The sequence below is a fragment of the Brienomyrus brachyistius genome, unplaced genomic scaffold (genome assembly GCF_023856365.1).
Source record: "Brienomyrus brachyistius isolate T26 unplaced genomic scaffold, BBRACH_0.4 scaffold89, whole genome shotgun sequence".
NCBI classification, from domain to species: domain Eukaryota; kingdom Metazoa; phylum Chordata; class Actinopteri; order Osteoglossiformes; family Mormyridae; genus Brienomyrus; species Brienomyrus brachyistius.
Window position 1 is genome coordinate 443,733 of NW_026042364.1, and position 7,098 is coordinate 450,830.

The 7,098-nt window shown below is 39.2% G+C and overlaps 1 long non-coding RNA gene across 1 annotated transcript; it reads right to left on the reverse strand.

Annotated features, from left to right (window-relative positions):
* Positions 1-458: 458 nt before the first annotated feature.
* On the reverse strand, positions 459-2,151 carry LOC125727163 (uncharacterized). Its single transcript, XR_007388581.1, has 2 exons — positions 1,681-2,151; positions 459-1,248 (listed from the first exon to the last, which is right to left on the reverse strand). It is a non-coding gene; the product is annotated as an uncharacterized LOC125727163 (long non-coding RNA).
* Between the last annotated feature and the right edge of the window lie 4,947 nt (positions 2,152-7,098).

Below are 7,098 nucleotides of genomic sequence, written 5' to 3' on the forward strand. Positions count from 1 at the left end.
CTGTCAATTAGCATAGCACCGCGCTAACAGACCGTCGCTGCTCTGGGTAAAATTGTTCTGAAACGTGTAGGAATTATTAGCTCAGGTAAATTTTAATATCTCCACCAATATGTTTTGAAATTAATTAACTTTAATTATTATTGAATGCTGATTATTAACCCATTGTTATGCTGAATGGTCGGCTCCTCCACACTCAATTTGCGAATCCCCGTGAGTCTGTTAGTGTGCCACTTAAATGGGATTTACTAATTACCAGTATCGCTTAGTAACCTGGGTTAGAAGGCTTGTCCAGAGAGCTGCATCACCAGGCAATGTAAACAATCGGTAGCGAAGCTCCCCTGATGGTCGTGGAGAGAGAGTCTCGCGATATTTCAGGCGAGTTTGAGGTTTCAGAGCTTAGTAGCCAGATCGCACATAGACAGGGACTATTGTGAGCATTCAATGAACGGAGGCAGAAGTTGTGTAAAAGACATGCATTTATTCCTAGCTAACACTACAACTAACATAAGACAGACATTACACTTAACACAAACAACAAACACGAAATAACGGAATAGAAACAAACAGTGTAATTATGGAAATGCAATGACCAGATTTAAATGAGTAACCTTAAAAGGGAAATACTGTTCTGCAAAGCAAGCACAGTTTGTGTGAACACGACCCTAACGTCATATAGCAGGTTAAAAACAGCTTAGGTTGTTAGAATAAAAGGAAGTTGGTTTACTTGTTTGCAGAGTGGGGGGGGGGGGGTCTTGGCAGTTGGTTGCAGAGACTGATGAGCTGACGGGTGATGGCACTCAGGGAGCCGCGGCGTTTGCAGCAGTTGTTGGAGTGGAGCCCCTTTGATCTCTGCAGATTTGCATTATTGTTTGATACATTCAATTAATGACAAGTAAATTACATTGTTTCAACCACTATGTGTAAATCAACAACACAATTATAAACTTAATTGTTAATTACTGATTAGGTAATGCATTTTGCATAACATCTATATTTCATTATAGACAGATAGGTTAACAGATCGCCATCTACAGTTTCTAAGTTCACCCGTCCCCCTGGATACGGGACTGGCATTGGTCGTCCTGTCAATATTTCATGTGGTGCCAATCCTGTCTGCTGGTGTGGGCGGCCTCTCATTGCCCCCAACACAATCGGCAGGGCTGTCACCCAATCTAGTCCCGTGTCACTACACAGTTTTGCCAATTTTAATTTCAGAGTCTGGTTTGCTCTTTCAACAATCCCTCCACTCTGCGGGTGATAAGCGCAGTAGTGTCGAAGGTCGGTTTGGAACCACTCAGAGAGCTTGTGGACCACCTGATTAGAGAAATGTGTACCATTGTCAGTGGTAATGCGGGCTGGAACACCCCATCGTGGGGTTATCTCTTTTAACAGATTTTTCGCAACTATCTGGGCCGTTGCTTGCTTGGCCGGGAAGGCTTCCACCCATCTGGAAAAGAGATCAACAACCACCAGACAATAACGATAACCTCTACAGGGTGTTAGTTCTATGAAATCCATCTGCAAATGTTGGAAAGGACCCTCAGCTGGAGGAGTTGTGGCAGTTGGTGGCTTCAATGCACGACCCATGTTGTGAGTCATACATGTGGAACACCTGGAAATGAAAGTTTGAGCATAAGCCGTGAATGAAGGGGCGGTCCAGTGTCTCTGGACCAACTGAACCATTGCATCGCGTGAGGCATGGTCCAATCCATGGGCCACCTTTGCCAGTCCTGGAAAGGCAGACTTTGGGAGGAAAGGAAGGTTAGTTGTTTGTTCCCTCCAGTCCCCATCACTCCCCAACACTCCAGCTTTCCGTTTCCAGTGTCCTTTTTCCTCCGGCGTTGCCCCTGTCTGCAGGAGAGAAAGGTCAGCAGGATTAGTAGTAATGCACATCATCAACTTCAGTTCATATGCTAACTTTTTCTATTCCATCCTATCTTACCCATTCTAATCCTACCACATCCTATTCTATCTTACAATTGGCATTCCTATCCTACCTTATCCTATTCTATTATATCTTAGCCGTTCCTATCCTATCTTATCCTATCCTACACATTCTTATCCTACCACATCCTATCCTATCTTACCTTAACCAATCCTATCCTACATTATCCTATTCTATCTTACCTTAGCCATTCCTATCCTATCTTGGACTATTCTATCACACCTTAGCCATTTTTATCCTACCTTATCTTATTCTATCTTATATTAGCCGTTCCTATACTACCTTATCCTATCATATCTTTGCCATTCTAATCCTACCACATCCTATTCTAACTTACAATTGGCATTCCTATCCTACCTTATCCTATTCTTTTATATCTTAGCCGTTCCTATCCTATCTTATCCTATCCTACACATTCTTATCCTACCACATCCTATCCTATCTTAACCATTCCTATCCTACCTTAGCCTATACTATCATATCTTACCCGTTCCTTTCCTACCTCATCCTATTCCATCCTATCTTACCCATTCTAATCCTACCACATCCTATTCTAACTTACAATTGGCATTCCTATCATACCTTATCCTATTCTATTATATCTTAGCTGTTCCTATCCTATCTTATCCTATACTACACATTCTTATCCTACAACATCCTACCCTATCTTACCTTAACCATTCCTATCCTACCTTATCCTATTCTACCTTACCTTAGCCATTCCTATCCTATCTTGGCCTATTCTATCATACCTTAACCATTTTTATCCTATCTTATCTTATTCTATCTTATATTAGCCGTTCCTGTACTACCTTATCCTATCATACCTTTGCCATTTTCATCCTACCATATCCTATTCTTGAAATAGTTGGAAACGCCTCTTTTATGACGTTAATGTCTGACAGAATCTTCTTGTCCGAGTTGCCCCTGTGACGTAATTTCAACATGGCGGCTTACACACTCAACATTAATTTTATTTTACAAATCTTTAAACATTTTTATTTTGTTAAATTAATTATTATTATTATTTATAATTATTAGTAATTATTAATGTAATTGCATGTGTTCGATTTAAAGAGTACCATATCGTGACCGTAAACAGTATCCTAACATGCAATATCAGATTTTTACCAGACTTGTTAGTGTTTTTGGTTTGTTTGTAGTTTGTTTGCCTCTCGAAAAAAGAACATCGCTATGAATGTACTAAAATACTTTATAAAGCTTTTAATGTGGTTTGACTAGTTCCTGTTTCTTGTTTGTTTGTCTGAAATAATAATCTTACTCCATAACTGCTAAAATATAAAGCAACAACACAGCAGCGTATTCATGGAGGCAGCCATGTTTGTTCCGAGTTGTGCTAGCTCGAACGGGAGATTGTCGGATGTGATGTCACCCAACTCGGAATTTCCAAGTTCCGAGAGAAAAACAAACGCACCACAAGACTCTGGCTGGAAATTTCTACAATAGAGCCATTTAGTTATTTCTAGAAAAATATTTAGAGCCAATGACCTGATGTCATTGTAACACAGGTCACTGTCCGTGGTGCTGAATTCTCTACTTGATGGGCTGGTGCTGAATGAATATGACAGCTGGCCAACATGTCTGTGTGCTTCCACTGACTGGCACCCAGACATATAATTACCTTTAACAATGAGAAGGGAAACGTCCAGACAGGAAATTAGTCAACAGTAATTAGTAATCACATATAGTTCTCATTTATCATGATGTAAAATTCAAAAACCTTTTTTTTATTATTAAGGCATAAATGTAATTGAGTTTTAATGTATCCTTTCCGCTCTTAAAATCGCAAATTATTTCTGACTATTAATCTGCACGTTTTAATAATTTCATTAATATTACCTAATTGGTTTGTCTTTTTTATTAAATTTTAAAACTAGCTGTACAATTGTTGATGTTGTTGCTGTTCTGAATGTCATTGGCCTGCTGCCTTACGTCTGTCTAAACATGAGTGAGGGGATGGATGCACTATTCTATGGGGGCCTCTGTAGAGAATAAATGATCCTAATTTTATATTGAGAGAGATGGTTAATTCCTTTTTCATCCATACTGCGTTCAGAGCCCCTGTTCTGCCGTTGATCACTGCTGCATATCATCCCCAAACCAATGGCCTGGATGAGAAAACGAATGATGACATAAAACGGTAAGTCTGTTTTTGAGGTTGTTTTAGAACTGTGTGAGATAGGCTCTATTCTTTTAACATTACATCAGGAATTACTGATATTATTGACAATCAATCCCTTAATATACAGTATCTCACAAAAGTGAGTACACCCCACACATTTTTGTAAATATTTTATTATATCTTTTCAAGGGACAACGCTAAAGATATGAAACTCTGATAGAATGTAAAGTAATCAGTGTACAGCTTGTATAATGGTGTAAAGTTGATGTCCCCTCAAAATAACTCAACACACAGCCATTAATGTCTGAACTGCTGGCAACAAAAGTGAGATTAAAAATGATTTGTGGCAAGATCGGATCATGTGTGTTGAAGAGTTTCTTATGACTGACAAGTAGTTATTTAAAAACATATCTTGAAACAGCAAATTACATTGTTCTTAATGCTTTTAGAAAAATAACTCTTTATCATGATCTGTGAATAATAATAATTTGCTATGAATGTTTTTCCACTTCAGCTTTCCACAATTATTCTTCCCAATGAGAAAAGCTACGGCACGTTTTTTGATGAAAAAAATAAAGTAGTTGAGACAATAAGCAACAACAGCTGAAAACATCTCCTAGTCACAGGAAAAACAGAAGCAGGCATGTGGTAAACGAATACAAAAGAGGTACCAAAACACAGTTTATCATGTTGGAGATGAGGCGCTTCTGTTCAACATGAGGAAGCGGGGACGGAAAGGAGGAAGAACGGAACCGGATTTTACCGGACCTTATGTCATCCAGGCAATATGTGGCAAGCTGGTTACACTGTCTAATTCTGAAGGGGCAACTTTAAAGAACAAATACAATGTAAACCACATACAGAAGGAGCCAAACTGATGTCCCAAGTCAGGAATCACACAAGGTGCCAGAAGAGTATAAGACCAGTAAACCTCCCTCTAGCGCAGAACTTCTGACAATAGAGAAGGATTTGGCAAATGTGGCTGAAGAAATCTGCATGCCACAGAGACCTTCAGTAATTCATTTTTCCACAAGCAAAGTTGTTGAAATCCATAATGAAGCAAGAGGGGTAAGAGCAAAATCACTAAGCTAACATGAAGGAACCTGGTTCTCTCACGATTATTAACCTACTTTAACAAGCTGGATGTTTGTTGGACCACGCATCAAGCTGCTGGCAGATTTTGAAATCCTGCGCTCTGCGCGTGCGCAATCGTATCCGCGAGCGGCGTGGATATGGAAATACATAAGCAGAAAGACTCAGTGGTTGGAATTAAGAGGCTATAAAAATTCTGTATGTGATCGGACAGTTTACGCCATAAACAAGTGGAATTGTAGATGTATAGATGTGATCATGATTACATTTACTATTTCAGAAAATTATGCGAGGGAGTATATGGTATTTTTTTAAAATTCCGTTTAATTCAAAGGGGGTTGAATTCATGAACATTAAATTGAATTGACAATGTCCAAAAACATAGACGGTCAGATATTAAACTATATATCAACGTTGAAGAGAGGTAAGGTGTTGTCTATAGATATTCCGATTAGTGCAGTCCCTGGCTGTAGCAACACGATGTAAAATTGCCGTAGTTTCCTGCTTAATCAAGATTGGGTGGCGTAGTTGGAAGTGATAAAGGGGGTGGTGATCCCTGAGGGAGGAGAGGGCCACGTATTGTTCCCTTCTGTATTTTACAGGCATTTTTCTTTAACTGAAAATGTCTTCTATTGTTGTGACTTTTTTGACATTTTGTACATAGCCATAGTGTACTGGGCATCTTCTTTGACAAATTTGACATTTCGGTTAATTACGTTTGTATTAAATAAAATAAAACTACGACAAATTGACTGTGCACGTCTCATTTTTTGTTGAAGTGGTTTGAGTTTACGCGCAACTCCTATAATGTGTAATAGTCTAACTAGTTTCTTTAGTTGTTTGCGGAAAGTTCTGGTAAGATTTCAATGTTCTCATGTCATGGCTTTCAAAAGGCACTATAGTCACTTATTCACCTTTGCGCGTAGCATTGGTACGTAGGTGTCTTGGGACCGAAACAACGCATACTACAAAGATAATTATTCATTTTTAGAGCGGGTGTTGGTATCTCCCATTGCAATGGTTAGTCGAACAGCCGACTGTGGCATGGTTTCGGAATGTATGGCGTTAAATTAGTGCCAAAAGTCGTGCGCATAAAAACCACGTGCGCATGCGCTCACGAACAGAAAATCCATGCTCTCTACGCGCTCGCGATTGCACAGCACTCACTCACTCGCTCTGCGTTAAATTAGTGCCAAAAGTAGAACCACGCGCGTGTGTGTGTGTGCTCCAGTGCTGAAAACCCATCCCCTCTACGCGCTCGCGTCTGCACAGCACTCGCTCGCTCGAATTTCCCGCTTCGTCTTACCATATATAAAACAATGGGCCAATGTACAATAAATTGCATTGTGAATAACATTTCTTAATACAACATCACACAGCCAATTTAATAAATTCAAATCCTGGGAAGAGCGCTCGTCAGATATTAGTTCTCGGGTTAGTGTTAGCAGACTATAGGCGAAACCACCTTAAGTGCTATCTGTTAATGTTTATTAAATTAGCATTAAAATGGAGAGGTTTATAATATCTTTTGTCCTTGTAGCTGCTAAATACACTCATTATTAAAGCCATAAAGCTGTCTGCCTGCTACATTGGAATCTCCACTGAGTAAGTGTTTTTTATGGATTTTATTTAACTTTATTTGACTCTGGTCCTTAGATCTAATGTCATACTTCTTCACTTATATTGTTTGTGAAAAGGTTTACCACGATCAAACAGAGCAGCCACTACATCATCATACATGAACAAGCACCTCACAAAACAAAAACATTTCATTTTCATAATTAAATCTTTTGAATGGTAGGCCTAGTGTGTGGATCAGAGACAAGATCTTGACACCTCATTAACTATAATTTGTTCTGTGAACAGTTCAGATACCACCTTCTCGAAAGTCTTCTGCATAAAATAGAAATGGGATTCA